This window comes from Mus musculus, chromosome 6, assembly GCF_000001635.26.
Source record: "Mus musculus strain C57BL/6J chromosome 6, GRCm38.p6 C57BL/6J".
Classification (NCBI taxonomy): domain Eukaryota; kingdom Metazoa; phylum Chordata; class Mammalia; order Rodentia; family Muridae; genus Mus; species Mus musculus.
This window is the reverse complement of record NC_000072.6, coordinates 147,451,782-147,473,352: the sequence shown is the minus strand read 5'-3', so window position 1 is coordinate 147,473,352 and position 21,571 is coordinate 147,451,782. Positions and strand designations below refer to the sequence as shown.

The 21,571-nt window shown below is 42.0% G+C and overlaps 1 long non-coding RNA gene across 6 annotated transcripts in view; it reads left to right on the top strand.

Moving 5' to 3' along the window:
• The window catches only part of Gm6288, a 38,115-nt gene that overhangs the window by 2,931 nt on the left and 13,613 nt on the right, over window positions 1-21,571 (top strand). For 2 of the 6 annotated variants that reach the window (XR_869623.3, XR_869622.3), the window contains exons 2-3: window positions 1,022-1,159; window positions 16,754-17,545. This is a non-coding gene — a long non-coding RNA (predicted gene 6288). Of the gene's footprint in view, window positions 1-1,021; window positions 1,160-3,023; window positions 3,387-16,753; window positions 17,546-18,326; window positions 20,527-21,571 lie in introns of those variants that run through there. The other 4 variants (XR_378183.4, XR_378181.4, XR_378184.4 and 1 more) reach the window with 4 other exon arrangements.

Here is a 21,571-nt window from a genome sequence, read left to right as displayed (position 1 = left end):
ATTCAAGAAAAAAATAAGGGATACTTTATTGCTATCCAAATATAAGTAATTGTGGCCTGGGAACAGTAACTCAAACTACAGTAAAATGATGTGTTCCACCAAGGATGAGATGGTATAACCTTTTCATTGTCACAGGACAAAATAAAGTCAAATAAATCCACTTTCAAACATTGTTGAAGACGTGAGCTAGACAGGCTACATCTCAGCAGAGAAGTCTCTGCCTATATATTCCAGATGTTATGGCTTTCTTAGCTTTAGTGGATTCTGGTATTCTGCTAAGTAAATACATTCCAAAGATGTCACCTGATAGCAAAAGGGAATGTTAGATCACATATGAACATGGGCATAAATGGCTATTAAGGAAACTAAAGACAGTCCAAGTTAATTTTGTTTCTGGATCTACTGCATTCCACCACTTGGTAATCAAGGACATTTTAATCAGAAATTCTGCAAAACCCTCAATATAGATATTACACTGAGGGCAGGTGGTATAATGTGAAATCACACTGGAAAAATAGGACTGTCTATTTTTCAGAGGAGACAAGATAAGGAAGAGTTTTGCAAACTCCACAGAAAGACTAGAGTTCTATTCTGAAGGCAATAGAAAACTTCAGGATTTGTTCTTCAAGGTTGAGGGTATTACATCAGCAGAGGTGTGTGGGTAAAAGGTAACCAAGGTAGATAGGAAGTAGCTGTAATGAATTATGAATGAGGTGGTCATGAAGGGGACAAAGTTTCTTGGAATACTGTAGGTAGCAAAGTCAATACAGGGGCAGGGAAAATCAGGAACTGAAGATGGCCCCAAGTTCTGGAGCTGTTTAAAGAGGTGGAGTATGGAGATACATCTGGTAAGGAAGCCCATGGAATACTAAAATACTCCAAGTCCCATCTGGAAGCTGCAACACAGCCCTGGGTGACTTATAGATGACATGTTATTTCTCACAACTCTGAAGGCTGGGAAGTCAAAGATCATGATGCAAAGCAGATCTAATGTGTGATGTGTGTGCTTTCTGGTTCATAGGTGGCACCTCACTTTGTCTCCACACACTAGTCATCCATCTAAAGACACTAGCATGGAGTTACCAAGTTCTGCTTATGACCATGGTGGCCCAGATGCTGCTGGAGTTATCCGCAGAAATGGCAAGGATCACAACAAAATGTATGTAATATAACTCCTGTGTAAGATGAGAATCTCTGAAAGGGTTTTTTATTCATGAGCCTTCTCGTGAAGTTCATGTGATATTTCCCAAGTGAGTCTAAAAATGAAAGTTTGGGTAGGACTTTTAGCTTTATATTGGGGTATGTGGGAGGGGGGGACTCTTTTGTTTTATTACCATGGCATAGAACCACTGTGAAAAGCCCCAAACTGAGCTAGGTTTATTACAAGGGCTAAAATTTCTACTGGCCAAAACCTGGAATACCCAGGCTTGCTCATTACTTTGCCCCCATGAAGTTGAGTAGGCAGAGAAATAATATGCCAGTTAACAGAACAGTAGTTGGATGGTAAAGGACTCCCGCACAGAAGATCTAGTCATTCTTGTCTGAGTATGCATTTGGTTCTTGTGCCATTCTGTTCTTGTCTCTAGGTGTGCTTAAGGTAAGAATGCTCAGTCCAGGTGTGCCCTGACTGACAGAAGCTAGAACGAGGTATGGCAACCTCCGTGCCACAGCTGCTGGAGTTGGGGTGGGGTGGGGTGATGTCCCATTCCTGGGTTTATTAGAGTACTGCTTCCTGGAATCATATGGACTACTTTGGCAATCACTCATATAGAGTTGTTGGACAGAACTTCATCTCTTTTGAGAATATAAGTGAAGAAGCGTGTAAGTCTCCATGTTTTTATAGCATAAAGGAAACAGATCTAAGGACAGAGCAGGCTCAGGAAGCAAGACAAAGCCACAGAATCCAGAGGTAGACTAAAGTTTTGAATGAAGCAATTCTAAAGCAATTGTAGCAAGCATCAAATCAATTACCTGCTGGGTTTGCTGTTACCTGCAGAGCTAAGTGTGTGACAGTGTAGAAAGAGTCTGTATTTCTAGCTTCAAATTAAATATTACAAAAGAGTTGTCATCCCCCTTTAAACAGAAGAGGGCCTTATTTACCTTCTCCCTTGGCCTGGTTCAAGCCATAAATTGGTGATAACTAAGCAGCTGAGCATAAGATGTCCTCCCAGATTCCTGTGATACTTGGCTTGCACGTAAGTCAATGGTAAAGGATTTCAAACGCTAGTCTGAGATGTGCACAGCTGAAGGACATAGTAAATTATGATCCTTTCTCATCTTTCTTCAGTTAGATATCTGAGTCATGCCTAACACACAACCACTCATGAAGTTTCAATCCTAGAGGATACTTGTGACCCCTAACTCCTTGCTCTCAGATCCTTGGTAGCCCTCTCTCCAGTCTATCAACATGACCTTCATCGTATGTATTTTGGTTTACATAGTTAGCCTAATTCCAAATGAACAAGAGTCTCCCCTAATTAATGTCTGAAAAGCTGAATTGCTTCTTTGGTGCCAAGTGCAAATGCACAAAAGAAAAAACAAGCCAGGAAATGGGGGGAAAAGTCACAATTTCATCTGTAGAATGATATAAATTAATCATCATGGATTTCATGGTCATTTACTTTTAACTGGGACCTCTCAGTAACTCATCAAAGTCCTAGTTGAAGACAGAAAGCACATATGTCCACTCTGTACCAGAGTTCCACATTACATCCCTTAAAAATAAATAAATAATTCATTTCTGTGCAAGTTATCTTTCTAAAGTTGGTGCTGCAAGTAGAGAGTGGCAGTGGAGGAGTATGGTGTTTGCCTAGCATATGCAGAGCTCTGGGTTGGATTCCCAGAAAACAACAGTCATCTAGCCCCACTATTTGTTTACAATCATGATCACAAACAAACAAGTGAGAGATGGACTCTAGTTTATATCATGGGTTGATTTTAACAGGCAAGCTATTCACATAATTACAAGTGGTTATTCAAATGCCATACCTCCAGCTGCTAAACGGTACATTTTTATAATGCAGATTGGAAAGTCAAAACAGAGGCGGAGATTCTGCATCCTTGTTGGACCACCATATCGGAGTCTTTCAAAGCTGCTGCACCCCTTCAGCAGACCTTGCTTGCAATCAGTGCTCTGGGCAGAATGCCAGGCAAGAGCTGCCGGTACAACTAAGATAAATTGAGTTTGAACTAAAAAATGTTCATAAATGTTGGTGTACCACAAAATTAACACATCATGAGAAAACTCTGAAGTTTGAAAAACGGGGTTTGAGAGAATGTGATTGCACCCCAGGCAGCACTTCCCTGCATCCAATCCCTCTTTCAAGTTGACCAGAAAAAGGAGGGCAGTGCACAGGAGGAGTGGAGGGCAGTGCATAGGAGGAGGGGAGGGCAGTGCACAGGAGGAGTGGAGGGCAGTGCATAGGAGGAGGGGAGGGCAGTGCATAGGAGGAGTGGAGGGCAGTGCATAGGAGGAGGGGAGGGCAGTGCATAGGAGGAGGGGAGGGCAGTGCATAGGAGGAGGGGAGGGCAGTGCACAGGAGGAGGGGAGGGCAGTGCACAGGAGGAGGGGAGGGCAGTGCATAGGAGGAGGGGAGGGCAGTGCATAGGAGGAGGGGAGGGCAGTGCATAGGAGGAGGGGAGGGCAGTGCATAGGAGGAGGGGAGGGCAGTGCATAGGAGGAGGGGAGGGCAGTGCATAGGAGGAGGGGAGGGCAGTGCATAGGAGGAGGGGAGGGCAGTGCATAGGAGGAGGGGAGGGCAGTGCACAGGAGGAGGGGAGGGCAGTGCACAGGAGGAGGGGAGGGCAGTGCATAGGCAGAGGAGTGGTCTTCCTGTTCACTTCTCCTTCTTTCTCTCTTTGCTTTTTCTTTGGTGGGTTGGGGTTTTAAATAATTCTAATCATAAAAGAGGTAATTTACCTCTTTAATTATGCCAAGCTTTAATCTAGGGTAGACTAAAAGAACTGACAGCAATGTCTTGCTAGTGAAGACAATTCTGCTCGCATACCTGCATATGTGTTTTACATTCAGTTCAAAACCACTAGATTTAAAATGTATGCGTGTCTAGCAAGAAGAAATGGGACACGTCTGTGTTGAATAACTCAACAAAATAACTGCCTAAATATGACCCAAGATGATAACAATTGAAATACTAACAAAGAAAGGGGCATATCAATTCCTAATCCTAGGCAAAAAAGTCCAGGCAGCAAATGACCACTTAGAGAGAATTGACCTAGGCCAGGGATGGTCCCCAAACTGATTATTCAGTACATAAAAGACACAATAAATGGACTTAGCATATTGTTTTTATATAATGTATGCATGTATCGATAGATAGATAGATAGATAGATAGATAGATAGATAGATAGATAGATAGATAGATATAGCAATGTTAAAATAAAGAGGCCATCAACTTGAGAGTTAGTGGGGAGTCATGGGAGATGGTTGGAGTGAGGAAGCATGAAAAGACAGGGAAAAACTGATTTAATTATATTTTAATTTTAAATATTTACAATTTAAATATTAATTTAAATGTTAATTTAAATTTTGAAAAGTTAAAAATAAGATTTAGATGACTGTGAGAATAGATAGTAGGACATCTCTTCTTGCCAGATTTATCTAGAAAGGTAGGCAATTCTGTGACTTCTCTTTACCTATTTTAGATGTGCCCTTCAAATGTGTGAATACCTTATGCATTTTAAAGTTTATCACTAGTATATTTATAACAATATCACAGTCGATAAAAATATACAAACCTAAATCCAAACTATTATCTATCAGCGAAGAATTCTGAGCATTTAATTGTAGTAGTACTATTGATGTCTATAATAACAAAATAAAAGAGTTTTGAAAAATACTAAGTTCCATAAAATCAAACTATTTTCTCCTTATAGAAATCCACTTTCTATGATTCAAATTTCATGACATGGTTATCATATCTGTAATAAAAGTGCATCATACATTTTGAACCATACTTATTTCTCTGTATAGTATCATGAACTAGTTGATGGTAACAAAACTCTTAATATCTTTAGAAGAAAATTTAACAAAGCTGTATATTCACACATGTATTTTCAAAAACTAGAGGAAAAATCTACAGGCCACGTTTCTTCTTACACTTTGAAATGAAATAATAATGAATACTATACTTATTTTAAGAATGAACAGTCACTTTAATATTAGAAAACTCATTAATACTTTGTAAGGTGTTTAACACTTTAAGAAGCTAAAGTACTTTTCTCAATACTGCGTAGAACTGTATTGAGAAACTGCTAAAACATCCCTTCTAAGAAAACATTCATCCATTAGACTAGTCGAAACAGTTAAAGAAAAGTATGTATGTCTTAGTCACTTCCTATAGATGTGACAAAATACAACAACTGAAAGCAGTTTAGAGGAGGAAAAGGTTTATTTATCTTACAGCTTCAAGGTCACAATCTATCACTAAGTCAAATCAGAACAGGAAATCAAGTCAGAAATCTGGAAGCAGGAACTGAATGAGGAGCCATAGAGGATCACTGCTTATTATATTGCTCCACGGGGCTTTCCCAATGTGTTTTTGTTTTACAACTCTTAAACATCTGTCCAAGGATGGCACCACATATGATAAGCTGGAGAATCAGGAAAAAATGTATATATGTACGTATACTTCGTGTGTGTGTGTGTGTGTGTGTGTGTGTGTGTGTGTGTGTGTGTGTGTGTGAAACCTGAGGGATATTGAGATGTCATAGCAGATACAAGCCCTTGCAATCAAACTCTTGAGCAAGTTTGGTCCCTAGAACACACACAGATAGAGGAAAAGAAATCCAACTCCACAAAGTTGTCCTCTGATCTCCACAGACATGCTGTGGCATGCACATGCCCCTACATAACATCATATGCCCACAATGATGATAAAGTAAGCCAGCAGTGTCACAAGCTGCCTCTAGCAACAAGCAAACCCACTTTGGGAAGGCAATGAGGATCCACTACATGTTAAGCCTTGCAGGTGCACCCATCCTGCAGTCCACAAGCCAGATATAGCCACACACACTCCAGGGTAGCTATGAATGCTGTCCAAAGTAAAATTATGCTTAAACTGTTACAATTCATTGTGTGTGACCATTTTGTACTTCGATCGTGTGGTTCTCCATGGCTCTTGATCTTGAACTTTTAGTTGACAGCACAGTCCTGTGATGTCAAAAGGCTCAACACTCCTAAAAGGTAAATTTTCTATTGAACATAAAAGCTTTTGTGTTCTTTCAATACACTTATCAGACTCTTTAATTAAGAGAGGTACATTAAACCTGAGTATCACACAATAATTTACCTGATATTTATCTACCAGAAGTTATAATTTAACAAATGTTAATGTCTTCCCCAGAGATTGGCAAGTTAACATTTAACTTAGTAAAATCATTCATTGAATAAAATCATAAGACACCCCCAAACCTAAGCTCCCCCAAATCTAAGCTCTTATGCAAATATTTGTAAATTGTGCTCCTGAATAGAATACAGATTATCCAAATGTTATTAGAAGGAATATAAATAATACAATGCTCTTTGGTTTCTAGGAAAATACAAAAAATTACTTTGTTTCCCCAGTGTTAGGGATTGAGCCCAAGGCCTTAAACATGCCAAGCAAGCAGTCTACCCCAGCCTACATCCCCAGCCCCAAATGTGGAGAATTCTTGACCATCATGTGAGTACCTTTTGTGCAAGCAGCATATCAGCCCAAGCTCATAACAATGGCAGGAATATGAACCTGTTGTCTGTGAGGTAAATATGCTTTATAATCATTGAGCATGATGTGTGTTTAGCTCTCTCTTTGCTAAGATGTCTTGAGAATAGATTAGTTGTCTTTGTACAAATTCATTTAGCTACAAGCCTCAAATTCTCTCCTGAGATGTTAAACTACTTGTCAATTTTCAGCTTCTTTTTAACTATCTCACAGACCTGGTCCCATTCTCTGTGGAAAATCCCCACTCCTTACAGATGAATCTGCTTCACAGACATGACTATGGAATACACAGGCATCTTCTGCAGGAAACTTTCTCAGCTATACAAATGTATTCCACATACCTACCCAAAACTCACCCCAAAATTTACCTACCCTTGATAACTATGACAGTTTTAGTTCACCTCTCTAGCCCGGAATGAACTTCTGAGCTGAGGATGTATTTTATAATTGCCTGCTAGATGCACTAGATATGTATCTTGCCACATGAGCTACCTCTCTGCTCCACAAAACCTATCCAACCCATTGCTTAACTCCAATCCCGTCTCACATTAGAGCCCTAGGTAGTCTAGTACAGATGTGGCAGCTACTTAGAGACAACACATTATGCTTACATCTTGTTTCTCTCTTTTTCAAAACATGGCCTCTTTCTGTGGCCCAGTAGATTAGATAGATAGATAGATAGATAGATAGATAGATAGATAGATAGATAGATAGATAGATAGATGATAGGTAAAATTTATTACAGTGGCTTGCAAGCTATGGTCCAGCTACTTCAACAAAGACTGTCTACAACAGAAAGTCCAAGAATCTATTAGTAGTTCGGTCCATGGGACTGAACATCTCAGCTGATCTTCAGTATATGCCAGAATCCAGAAGGAGGAGGGAGGGGGGGAGAGGAAGAGGAGGAGGAGAAGGAGAAGGAGAAAAGGAGAAAGAAGGAGAAAAGGAGAAAGAAGAGGGAGGAGAAGGAGAAAGAAGAAGAAGAAGAAGGAGAGAGGAAGAAGAGGAAGAAGAAGGAGAGAAGACTCTAATGCCAGTGAAGAAATGAACTTGCCAGCAAGAGTGAAGGCAAGCAGGCCAAGAGCCCAACCTTCCTTTTCTATGTCCTTAGATAGGCTGCTGCCAGAATTAAAGGCAGATCTTCCCACATCAAAAGATCTAGATTAAAGGTGGGTTTTCACACTTCAAATGATTTAATCGAGAAAAATCCCTCACAGGTGTGCCAGGTGCTTGGGTTTTACCTAATTCCAGATGTAGTCAAGTTGACAACCAAGAATAGCCATTAAACCATATGTACCGGCCAAGGCCATCCCTAGCATAGTGGCCATCATTAACACTGCTACTTGGTTGACTTGAGGCAGTCTCTAATGATACTTCAGGCTCCGTCTAATTTCCACAGTGAATCAAGCAGAAATACAGAGAATAGAGAACTGAGGGCAATGACTAACCCTGAATGTTTAATGGTTTGATTTTTTTTTCAATAACACAACAGGCAAGTTATTATTTTAAGGTGAAGCTTGGCAGAACTCCCCCTCCCCTTTTTTTTTAAACTTCCCTTTATATTCCCCAATTCTAAAGGAGTGTTCCTAGTGGCAGACTTATCTCAATGTCAATGAATTGTTCCAACTTTTCTTATGTTTGGGGTACATCGCCTGAGTAAATGTCCTGTGTTCACTTTGGGAAGGGATCATGGGAATGATTACTGTCAGGTTCAAAAGAAAGTTGGGACAGGTGACTAACTGTGGTAGTTATTACCATACCATCTTGCGCGCGCTCGACTGGCCAGGAAGAACGACGCTGCAACAGGATCCTTCTGCACACATTTATTGGGAGAGCTTGATTGTAGAGGCGAAAGACTTCGAGCCCAGAACTAGTGCTGCTTTTATAGGCCTAGGAGGGGCGTGTCTCACACCCGGATTGGTTATGCACTAAGCCTCATTTGCATGTTCCTCATCTGATTGGCTACTCTCTCTCAGTACCTTACAGAACCTCATTATCATGCCTCATTTGCATGTCTCACATCTGATTGGTTATACTCTCAGTACCTTACAGAAACTCATTATCATGCCTGGGCCAGGCAGTGTCTTTGCAAAAAACTTTACTGCATATGTACACATTGGTTGTTTGTCCAATCTTATGCGTGGTGGCCAGCAGTAGTCAGTGCCACTCTGCAACGGCACATGTGGCTTCCCACATCTCCCCCTGTTTGTTTTAATAAAATGAGGCTGGACTAGGCCTGTGCAATTATGCCCATCCGCCGTGGCTCCTGTTTTAGGTCGTTCCTCTAATGTCACAGCCTTACCCGTCATAGGGTAACCCTATCGCCACCGGGCCCCATGTCTTAGGTTGGACTGTGCACGAGGAAAGTTGCCCGTCTCTGGATACTGCAGTGCTGTGTGACAATAACTGCTAAATGACCTAGGGCGAACTCTGCAAAAGAGGCCAGCCAAAAAATGAATTAGTGGGGAAATCATGATCACCCTATTGATGAGCAAGGGCTGATCAATGATCGTTGAGTCTCTCTCATCTAATCTCATGCTGACTAATTCTTGAGCATAGATAACCAAATTTCAGGGGAGGAGCCGTTTTCAATAGCTAAAAGTGCCTGAGTTATAATCACCTTGTCACGTTTTTGTTGAGTTCTGAATTTGCATACCAATCAGAGCATGAACACCAGTCCACAGCATATGGCAGCACCAAACAAAATCACTCCCACCCATTCCTTAAAGTAAGAAAAAGCAGAGGTAAGCCAAGAGGTAAAGTCTCCAAGGGTCACTGGTTCCACTCTGGTCCCATTAAGGTTCAGGATCTGCATCTGCAGCCTCATCTGCAACCTTTCCAGCTCCTGCGACCAGTTCCCCTTCAGGTAATTTGATAGGTCTGTACTTTTAATAAAAGAATTATTAATGTACCTATTGGGAGTAATGCACACATGCAAAGTGGATGCCACACAACTCATTTGTATGACATCGATCATCTGTTCCATGTCATGTTGTAAAATATCCACTCTCTGATTCACTAACATTAACCCTGAGGTGATATGAGAATCCACCCTTTGCAGGGTAAGCAATGCTTCAGACGTTTTTTCTGCTATATGACTTATAGTGTCAGCAGTATTAATTTGATCTGCCCAATTAGAGATAATCTTTTTCTTAAAAAATATACAGGGTGTAAAAGGTTTATCCACATTATGCACAAAGCATAATGTATAATTTAAATGAATACTAGTACTCTTATACACCCGTGGCTCTTGAGGAGTTTGTCGTGCATAAGGCACATCCAAAAAACATTCCTTTGCAAAAAACAAAGGCTAGGTAGAAGAATTGGAATGTACCGGTAAAGGTACTGGCCATGATCTTACTATGGCCCATAAAGGTATACTTATCCTGGTTTCAATCATCAGGAGCAGGAGAATCATCTTGGGGTTCATCTTGCTCTTTCAGGGTCCTTGTCAGTCGCGTCGGGACCCAAAGTGGATTTTCTTCACCCTGTGGAAAAACACAAATAGCTCCCCGGGACCTGATTAAGATAGGATCCGGGCCATACCATTTATTATCAAGGACATTTTTCCATTTGACCATTTCATTGGGCGATTGAGGCCATTGTCCATGCCTTTCAGCTGGTGATCTTCCAGCATCATCTAATTTTAGAAAATTAAGAGTAAATATTGCAAGGGATAGAGCCATTTTTGGCGTCATAGCCTCTATTTCCCCTTTCTGTTTTTGCAAATATTGTTTCAGAGTGCGGTGGGCTCTCTCAATGATGCCTTGGCCCTGTGGATTATAGGGCAATCCAGTAATATGTTTTACTTGCATTTGTTTGCAAAATTGGCTAAATTTAGAAGAAGTATATGCAGGACCATTATCTGTCTTTAACACTAGGGGCTTGCCCCATGCAGCCCAAGCCTCTAAGCAGTGAGATATGACATGAACTGCTTTTTCCCCTGTCAAGGGAGAGGCATGTAGGACACCAGAACTGGTATCGATGGATACATGTACATATTGTAATTTCCCAAAAGATGGGATATGCGTGACGTCCATTTGCCAAACATCTAGGGGTCGCAATCCGCGAGGATTAACACCCACAGAAGGTGCATTAATAAATTCTACACATTTACCACACTGTAGGACAATATCTCGGGCTTCTGTTCGTGTGAGCTTAAATTTTTGTCGTAATGTAGAAGCAGGGACATGATAAAGCTGATGAAAATTCTTAGCACTTTCTATAGAACTTTGTGATAGGAAAATCATGTCTCTGGTGGCTGAGTCAGCAATTGCATTTCCCTTAACCATAGGTCCAGGTAATGATGTATGTGCTCTAATATGTTGAATATAAAAGGGATGCTCACGCATCAAAATACAATTTTGTATTTTCCTCAAAATTTCAGATACTGGACTAGACTGCTTAAAATTTCCGGCAGTCTCTAATGCTAGAACCGCATTAACTACATAAACAGAATCAGAGATAATATTTATGGGCATAGGAAATCTTTTAAAAACTTCTAAAACCACCAAACATTCTACCAATTGAGGGGCTCCTGGTGTAAATTGCAACCTTACAGCCTTTTCATTGATTACATAACTTCCAATTCCTGTTTTTGATCCATCTGTATAAATATCAATGGCTCCCTTTATAGGGGTATTAGCCGTTACCTTTGGAAATATTACTGGATGAAATAACATAAAATGTAATAACGGATGTTTAGGATAATGATTATCAATTAAACCAGAAAAACTGCATCTAAGAATGGCCCATTCATCTATAGTAGCACACAGTATTTGCATTTGTGCGACAGTATAAGGGACAATTATGCTATCAGGCATTTTTCCAAAGTGAGTAATTGAAGTTTTTATCCCTTTGTGGGCCATATTTGCTACCATGGTGGGATAATGCTCTATAGTCTTATTAGGGGATATATGTGGATGTATCCATACTAAAGGACCATTTTGCCATAACACAGCAGTTGGCAAATTTATGGTTCTTAATATGCATAGGTACAAAGGTTCTTGCTCATTTATACGAGTTAACTGTGCTGCTTGGATCGCCTTTTCCACTTTCCTAAGAACATCAGAAGCCTCAGGTGTTAATTGTCTCAATGAGGTAATATGTGAGTCTCCTTCTAAAATTTGAAATAAAGGTTTTATTTCCGAAGTAGGGATCCTTAAATAAGGTCTAATCCAATTTATATCTCCTAATAATTTTTGAAAATCATTTAATGTCTTTAGATGATCTTTTCTTATACTAATCTTTTGTGGGGTGACACATCGTAAAGTAATAGTGGCTCCTAGAAAATGACTAACATTAGACTGCTGTACCTTTTCTGGTGCAATACTCAAACCATTATTTTTTAAAGTTTCATTAAGCAAGCCATAAGCTTGCTGTATACTTTCTTCTTCTGGTCCACCTGATAACGCTGTGTCTCCTTTCTTTTTCCTTTTTCTTTTTAAGCCCTTCTCCTCTTCTGACATACTTTCTTGTTGCTCTGTAAGGATTTTCTGACCTGTCTTGACTGCCTCTACACACAGTTTCAAACAGTAACAGAGTCCATACATCAGAACAAACAAGACCAAAACTATCAGACCTACCCACAAAGGGTCAATAGGAGAAAAAAAGCATAACTCATGAACCTTAACTTGTCCCAAAGCCGGGAACCTTATCGTCTCAATCCTTTCTTTCCTTCTCTTCTCTCTTTCCCTTTTCTCTTTCCTTTTTTTTTTTCCTTTCCTTTCCCTTTTCCTTTCCTTTACTATTTCCTTTTCTTTATCACTGATTCCTTTTATTTTTCCTCCCTTTTCTTTTTCTTAAAAAACATATACCCCTTTAACCTGGGGATCAATTTGGGAGACTTACCGGTACCACCGTTCCTCAGCTGAAGAGTTCTGAATCCACGCCGGATCCTTCTCAGCAGTCTGTTTTGCAGGAACACTTCATTATCACCATTCCCCAGCTGAAGAGTTCTGAATCCACGCCGGATCCTTCTCAGCAGTCTGTTTTGCTGGAACCTTTATTAACTGCTCCTTCCCTGTGATGCAGTTCTGAATCCTCCCTGTAGCAGGGGGTCTTCACTCGTGCCTGAAGATGTTTCTTGTCCTGGGTTTTCGGCACCACTTCTTGCGCGCGCTCGACTGGCCAGGAAGAACGACGCTGCAACAGGATCCTTCTGCACACGTTTATTGGGAGAGCTTGATTGTAGAGGCGAAAAGACTTCGAGCCCAGAACTAGTGCTGCTTTTATAGGCCTAGGAGGGGCGTGTCTCACACCCGGATTGGTTATGCACTAAGCCTCATTTGCATGTTCCTTATCTGATTGGCTACTCTCTCTCAGTACCTTACAGAACTTCATTATCATACCTCATTTGCATGTCTCACATCTGATTGGTTATACTCTCAGTACCTTACAGAACCTCATTATCATGCCTCATTTGCATGTCTCACATCTGATTGGTTATACTCTCAGTACCTTACAGAACCTCATTATCATGCCTCATTTGCATGTCTCACATCTGATTGGTTATACTCTCAGTACCTTACAGAACCTCATTATCATGCCTGGGCCAGGCAGTGTCTTTGCAAAAAACTTTACTGCATATGTACACATTGGTTGTTTGTCCAATCTTATGCGTGGTGGCCAGCAGTAGTCAGTGCCACTCTGCAACGGCACATGTGGCTTCCCACAATACCGAAGCACACACTGGCCTCCAGGCCTACTGCACACCCGGGTGGTTCCTCTCAGCTCTGCTCACCCCATCCAAACCTTCCCCCCAGCTTCTATAAAAATAGAATCTATATAATCCTGTGGGCTTAGGTTTTCTTAAAACTTACTTTTAATAAGGGTTCTCAAATGCTTCAACTCCCTTTCTAGCCCACTGTCCAAAGATAGGGGAGAAAAGATGGTAATTGGGACAAAGGGATGCAGAACTGTTTAGAAGTAGTTTCTTAGGGAGATTCTCATCTCCATTTGTCAGATACCAGCAGTCCATTTCAGTAGTGTCAGGATACCAAACATGAGTAAGCAGCAGTGGAGCGATCTGCACCAGTCAGCAGGAGCAACCTGGATGCCAGGAGAAGTTCTCTGCTGTGTCCACTTCATAATCCCGCCCTTTCTGCCAGGCTCTCTTGTTCCTCCTCTCTTGGCTCTTGGTCCCTTCTCTTTGCCCTCTCTCCTATTTGCTCCCTCTTCTCTTCCTCTCTTGCTCTTCCACCTCTATCTCCTCTCATGCCCCAGCCCAGTCTACTTGGCCATGCTTAGTCCACACTTTCTCTCCCTGCTCAGGCCTCTACCAGATGCCCCTGACTGTGCTCCCTCATATCTACAATAAACCTTCCCTGAAAGCATACCTCAGAGCAGTCATTTTCCCATTTCATCCGTTTACCATGTAGCTCCCCATACAGCACAGCATCCGTCCTCACCTAGATCTTTCCATCTCAACGACTGGGTCCAGTTTGAAGACTGGCTCAGGCCCACACACCAGGTGAAGAATCAGAGTCCTGTGCTTCAATGGCCTCTCCCAGTTATCCCATGCTTGACTCTTCCTGTGCTGCATGCCAAGCAATCTCTTGTCACTGCTCATTACTGTGCCCAGAGGATAATAACATTTTATTAACTTCCCTTAATCTTGCCTGACATTCCGACTTTTCTGGCTCCATTAATTTTCAGTAATAAAAGGCCTTGGCATCTGGGACTCAAGTGTCACCACCCAGCCTCTCTTGTTTCAGGGTCCTGTCATCTCCTTCACTAACAATGAGCTAAGCTCTGTAACAGCCTCTCTCTGTCATGTGTTACTGGAGAAGCAGCATCTCCATCACTGCTCTGCTGCATGGCGCTCCTGGGGCCCCTCTCGCCAGATGGCTCAGCACAGTCTTGGTAAATGCTGAATCCTCTGTGAGCACATTCGTCTCACCGTGCTGAAGTCATGCTTGTCAATCCACTCCGGGCCTATCAATCCAATCTAGCATGCCGGTTCTCCGAGCACTTTACTTCATCCCAGAATTCTACCATGCAAACCTGGCATGTCACCTCTACTTAATTTTGATCACCCTGCTGGACATTTAGCTAATGAGTATAATCCCAGAAAATAGGGGGAAGAGGCAGGAAGATCAAGAGTTCAAGGTCATCCTCAGCTACATCATGAGTTCTAGGTTAGCCTGGGCTACTTGAGAGCTTGTCTCAAAAAAAATTAAATTAAAAAAAGCCCCATAAAGTCATACATGAAGATACCAATAAGCAGTCAAAGCCAATTTTAAATATCATATCCAATAGGCTGAATACACACTGAATTTGTAGGTGTTTTATTTGTTTATTTACTTAGATAAGGTCTTACTGTGAAGCTGCTGGTTGGCCTGGAACTCACAACATAAACCAGGATGTCCTCAAACACAGAGATTCACCTGTCTCTGCCTCCCATTAGCGGAGATTAAAGGTGTGTACCACTATTCCCATTTGTGGGTACTTAATCAACAATTTTGTAATGAGGGGAAGCAAACACTGCTTGAAACTAAAGAAGCTTGTAACCAGTTCATTCCTTGGTGTGCCTGCTGTGTGTTATTAACAAAGCAAACAGAACAGGAATCTATGCCAAGTCAACAGTAAGTTCACCCTCATTGTTCTTCGAAGTACCAAAGCTACACAATACTGAGTGTGTCACTCATCTTCATGGTCATGACTACGTTTAGAATCACCATAGACGCATACCTCTGATGACCTATCCGAATGCTTAAACTTGAGAAAGAGGTCCACCATGAATGTGGGCAGCACCACCACGGGCTGGGGCCTTAGACAGAGCAAGGAGGAGAACCTGTGCTGAGCACTAGCCAAGCATCCATGACTGCTTCCCGACTGTGGATGCAGTGTGAGCATGTAGCTCATGCCCCTGTACCCTCAGATTGTAAATGCTTTTCCTTTACACTGTTCTTGTCAGGAGTTTGGTCACAATGAGAGGGTGAATGCAGGGGTACTAAAGACACAAACACATCTGACTGACAGATGTTCTCTTTTGTCATTTAGTTTCTGTTTTGCTTTGCTTTGATTTTCAAGCTTCATCTCATATAATGATGCAGTGATTGCATCTAAATATACATTATATATGGCAATATTTAAGTTCCTTGATGTATATCACTAGAAACTTAGTGTTTTATCACTTGAGAGAATGTCAATGCTATTTTAGTTAAATTTTTCTGATGCGGTAATAATTTAAAAACGATCCACACTATCACTGGCTATACTCTAGTAACACGGTTTCCCCTCCCCTATTAGGTCTTCCCTGTTCCCTGCAGTTTACCTGCCTCCTAACCACTCTATCTTCCCATCCATCCACCCCCTGTGACTAGCTGTCACAAATCACTGTAACCCAGTAAATCAAAACTCTAGAGGCTTGTAATTTATCAGTTAGATTTATATCAGTAAATTCTCAACCCACAAAATGCCCACACAATGAACTCAGAGCCAACTGATATTGATACAAGCTGCACACCTAGATTGGACAAATATCCATAGCTATCTGTGGCTATTTAATGCCATGTGTGGATCAGGTTCATCCTCTTCTTCCTCCATCTTCTGTGTCCCTTGTCTCTGAAACTCTCATCCCCGCCTTCCTTCCTCATTGCCCAATCATAGGCTCTAGTCTTATATTACACCTGCCCTCACCTGCATATAGATAGCAATCCACATTTCTCAGATCACAAGTTTGCTTGCCCTCACTGAAGCAACCAATCAGCAGAAGCTGGTGGCAACCCTCCGACAGAAGTCTTTCGTTCTTTGAAAGTAAAATAATTTAATAAGAATAAAAAGCCAGTTTAATGAGTTCACAAGTAAATTGTCCCAGGGGCTGCAAAGCTTGACTCAAAAAACCACCCAAGTTTGGTATAACTTAAAATTTCAATTACATAATAAAGAGTATCAAGAAAAATTATTTTCTTCTAAGAAAGTTCTAGATATATCACTTGCTTGCATTGGAAAAGTAAAAATATTAATAGCAGAGTAATTGTTTTTCAGATTTGATTTTCACTAAGCAGGCACTTGCTTTCCATCTCCACAGATATCTGATTCAGAAAGGAAACTGGCACTTATCTGAGGATCATTGAGGACCAGAACAACACTGATTACAGAAAACAGAGAAATACCTTATTGGAGTCTGGTTATTGGGATCCACCCTGAGATGTGAGAGTCGAACATGCTGTGTCTGTTTTGAAGAAATCCAGTTGTTGATTCAGCTAGAGATACTTCCCAGTCAGGTGGTTATGAATCCACAGACACATCTGGCCACATGGTAACATGAGCAGATGTGTGGTCAGTCCAAGCCTAGATTCCTGTGCTATTAGATTCCTATCTGGTCTTTGGCCTTTTCTTTAAGGTCTGTGAGAGTCCTCCAGAGTTTTATATGTGAAATGCTGCTTGTTTATATGAACACAGGAAGACTTAGCCATCCTCTCTCTACACTGGGAAGACTGCATTTATCATGGTTTTCACATGACACTTTGGGCATACTTGCAGGTGAAGTATAAGTATAAAGTCATTTTTAAAGCCTAGGTTAATATGACTCATTACAATTCTAGATCCAATTTTGGCCCAGCAGAGAGGAAACTTTTACCAACCGATGGCCGCCCGATGACCTGAATGGAAAGAATTGGTGGCCCCGGGAGAGCACACAATTGAGAGAAGTGATCACATCACCAGATGTGACGTCACAGTTTGGCACCAGCTGCCATCCTGGGCACAGAGAATGCACAGTCCACTCAAGTCTGAGCTTCCTCTCTGGATTCCCCTGGGGTTCAGTACAGAGCACTGTACAGTGGTGTAACCTCTATACTGGACTGATGGAAAAACTAAGGTAAGAGAACTGGCCTAATGGTTACATTAATATCACTTACAGTACTGTATCTTGTAAATAAGAATGTTACAACTCAAGTTCAGACGTAAAAGCCAGCTAGCTTACAAGGTAATAGCCTGGGAAGTTACTGCATTTGTGTCCACTAGTCATATCAGGAGATTTTAAGTAAAATCTTATGATGAGATTTTAAGTAATTCCATGTTATAAACTTTCAAGTTTGTAACAATCATTTTGGGATTGCTAGACAGATTTTCCCTTTTAATGTTAAAAGTGTAGAATACTATGAAAAGATGGGTAAATGGCATTCCTCCTCCACTCCATCCCCGCGCGCGCGCGTGCGTGCGTGCGTGCGTGCGTGTGTGTGTGTGTGTGTGTGTGTGTGTGTGTGTGTGTGTAGATGTACATGCAGGTACATGCATGGAGGGTAGAGGAGGGAGGACATCACCCACCTGCTCTTGCAATATTCAACTCAGTCCCTTGAGTCATGGTCTCTTACTGAACCTGTAGCTAGGTTGGCAGCCAGAAAAACCACAATAATCTTTGCCTTCCACACAATTGGGATTATAGATACACATATAGCCAGGTCTGGCATCTTATGTGAGTTCTGGGGACTTGAACTCAGGTCCTCGTGCTTATATAGCAAGTGCTCTTAACATACTGAGCCATCTCCCCAGCCCCTGAACTACCTCCTGACACATGCCAGGTGTTTTTGTTTATATGCATAGAAAACTAAAAATGTGAACAACAAGCTCAAATACCTGTTAATCTTCCTCATCAACAGCTTGAAATCTGTCATGGAATTACAGCAAGAACAAAAAGTGAAATACGTTATCTGAACTGTATAAAAAGGGAGGTATGTGAAAGTACCAGGAAGACTCAGAATCTGAAGTGGTGAGAATATTGAAGGAAAGGTTCAAATCTGAGCTGATCTTACAGTCAAGGCAGACACCATCAGTGGGATGGTAGAGCATACCTCGGACACCTCTCAAAGAGCATGGCAGGAGTGGGGTGACTCACCACTCCCTACCCCAATCAGGCTTGGGCCTACTCAACTTCATAAAGACAAAGGACATGTCAAGATAAAGCCAGTTAGGCTTGTGTTTCCTGGCCAGAGAACTGGCTTCTCAGAAATCAGGTAACTGGCAGTTTGTTAATCTAGCTGTTACTCTTGGAAGGCCCTGCCCCCACTGCAGCACTCCCTACCTTATCCATTTGTCCTCTCCTCCCCCTGACTCTAGCTACATAAGTAAGCCCCACTATTTCAATAAACAAACTGTCCTCTGAAACAGTCTCCCAGGTAGTTCATATCTGCTGCATTCACCACCACCTGAGACCCTGCTTCCCAGCTCCTCCAAGTCCTGAGACCATCACTCTCCAAAGACCATTGAGGGCAGAGGACACACAACCACCAGCATATGGGCATGCTGAGAGTAAAGAAAGCCCCTCCCCCTCAGATAAAGAAACAGCATTTGCAGAATCAAAAGACCCAAGGGCTTGGGCTATACAAGAATTGTGGAACTCATGTCAAAGGCCAAATGTCAAAAGTCAAAAACAGACTGTGAGGATGTCTTTGACTATTGAACACAAGTCATGCTGCAGACAGGGAACTCACAGCAGACCATGTGGGAATGAAGGTGTTGTAGTTTATCAAGAGACCCTCACTCACAAAGACTACAGAGACAACCATCATTGCAAAACACATGAGGATTTTTATTATTCCAACATGTTGGGGAACCTCCTCTCAGCACGCAGTCCAGAGGAGAGACCCAGAACAAAGAAAGAACACATTTTTTATACCTTTGTAATGGCAGATTTAGGCAACAGGGTAGTTGGCTTATTTTAATTGGTGTAGCCAATAACCTTTTCAGGCATTGGTTGATTTGACCCAGAATTCAGTGTGAGGTGAGGTAAGAGAATTGTTAATGTTGTTCTGGCAGCTGCAAGCTTAGTCATTTTGACAGTTAAAACTATGTTTCTATATTTGTTTAGTCAGCCAGCTTCTTTATCTGGCTCTGCACTTGGCCTGCTAGTAGTGTTTGTAAAATCTTTTAGAAGGGAGAAGGTAGTGGGTGGTCTTGAATTCATTTTGGATATTACAAAGGGTCCACTCCACAATGCTGTACACAAAAGGCTCAACCTGTCTGTCCAGGGCTGTGTGGATGGATAGACTAGGTAAGGAAGAGCCCAAAAGCAGTGTGATGGTTTGAATCAGAATGGTCTGAATGACTCATATATTTAAATGCCTGGCATCCTATTGGTGGAACTGTTTGGGAAGGATTAGGAGGTGTGGCCTTGCTGAAGGGGATGAGTCAGTGTGGGCCAAGCTTTAAGAATTCAAAAGCCCATGCCATTCCCAGCCAGGAAGCTTTCACTCTGCTTTGCACTTGTGTGTTAAGACATAAGTTCTCAGCTACCACTCCAGTACCATGCCTGCTTGCCGGCCTCCCTGCCTGCCTGCCTGCCTGCTGCCAACCTTTCACCATCATGGCCATGGACTTTAGCACTCTGGAACTGTAACTTCCCAACAGGAATTTTCTTCTCTACATTGCTTTGATAATGGTGCCTTATCACATCAAGGATAGTAACTAGGCAGGCTGTTCAAGTTTGCTTTCAATTGCTGTGATAAACACCTGGCTCAAAAGCAACCTGGCAAGAAAAATGTTTGTTTTACTTAGAATTCTCAGGTCCATTATCAAGAAAAGTCTGGGCAGGATTCTAGAGGCAGAAACTGAAATAGAGGCTGTGGGGGAGTGCTGCCTACTGGCTTGCTCCCCATTGCTTGCTCAGCCTGCTCTCTAATACCACCTAGGACCACTAGCCCAGGGTTGGTACCTCCCACAGTTAGTGAGGCACTTCCATGTAAATCACTGATCAAGAAAATGCCCCCACAGACTTTACTACAGGACAATGTTGGGGGGGGGGCATTTTCTCTACTCAGGTCCATCTTCTCAGATGATCTGAGTATGTGTCAAGAGGACAAAAAACAAAAACTAAAATACAGATAAGTAGACTCAGAAAAACACTGAAACTTTCATGTGTAAAAATTTTCATTAAATTAATATATACATATGCATTCTTGTGCAATGAAAATGGAAACTGTGAGAGGGAGAGAAGTCTAAAGGAGTCAGGAGAGTTCGAGAGGATGATGGACTATCTGTGGCATGAAAGAAAAAGGGGAAGACCGTGTTTCAGGCTCCAGACATCTTGGCTCCTTCCCTGCCAGAGGAGAGGTGTCCGGCCTACCTGGGAGAGCTTTGCCACAGCATCTTGGTTCCCGGATCCCACCGAGACTACTCTGCCACAGGTGAGAGTGTGGACTACAGAAGCTACACAGATTCTGGGACAAGCCCTGTTTCAGGCTTTCATCTTCTGCCAGGAGGCAGGTCCAAACACCAGATATCTGTCCACCTTCACTGCAAGAGGAAAGCTTGCCTGCAGAGAGTGCTCTAACCACTGAAACTCAGGAGAGAGCTAAGACTATAGCTGAGTTACACCCATACACACGTATTTACAATGGCCTAAGGGGAAGGTAGACTATACAATAGACTAAAATAGGAACTATGGCAAGGGCACAAAGCCCTTGACCCTGGCTTCTAAGATTAAGCGAATCTTAGATAGAGCCCTTTTTGATCCCAGTTGTTAACAATGAATTCTATCCCAGGTGATTCCTGTTAAACCTTCTGTGTTTGCATTTCTCTGTTTTATGTAAGAATCCAGTAACCTCTTTGTACCTTGCGAGTGTGTCACCCAACTTCCTTATTGTCTTCTACATAAAAAGTCTGATGCTCAATTTGATATTACATTCAGATTCCACACGACCTTTCCTGTGTACATCTGTTTGTCACTCATCCGACGCTTTGCCCATCCGCGACTAGAGACCTGTTCCACGCAGACAAAGGGGCCCAAAGGGTCTGCGACACTCACCATCATCATAACCCAGCACTCCCACCTCAGCCAGACTTGGGTACCCCAACACACCCGAAAAGCTAGACCCAGATATAAAAGCATATCTCATGATGATGGTAG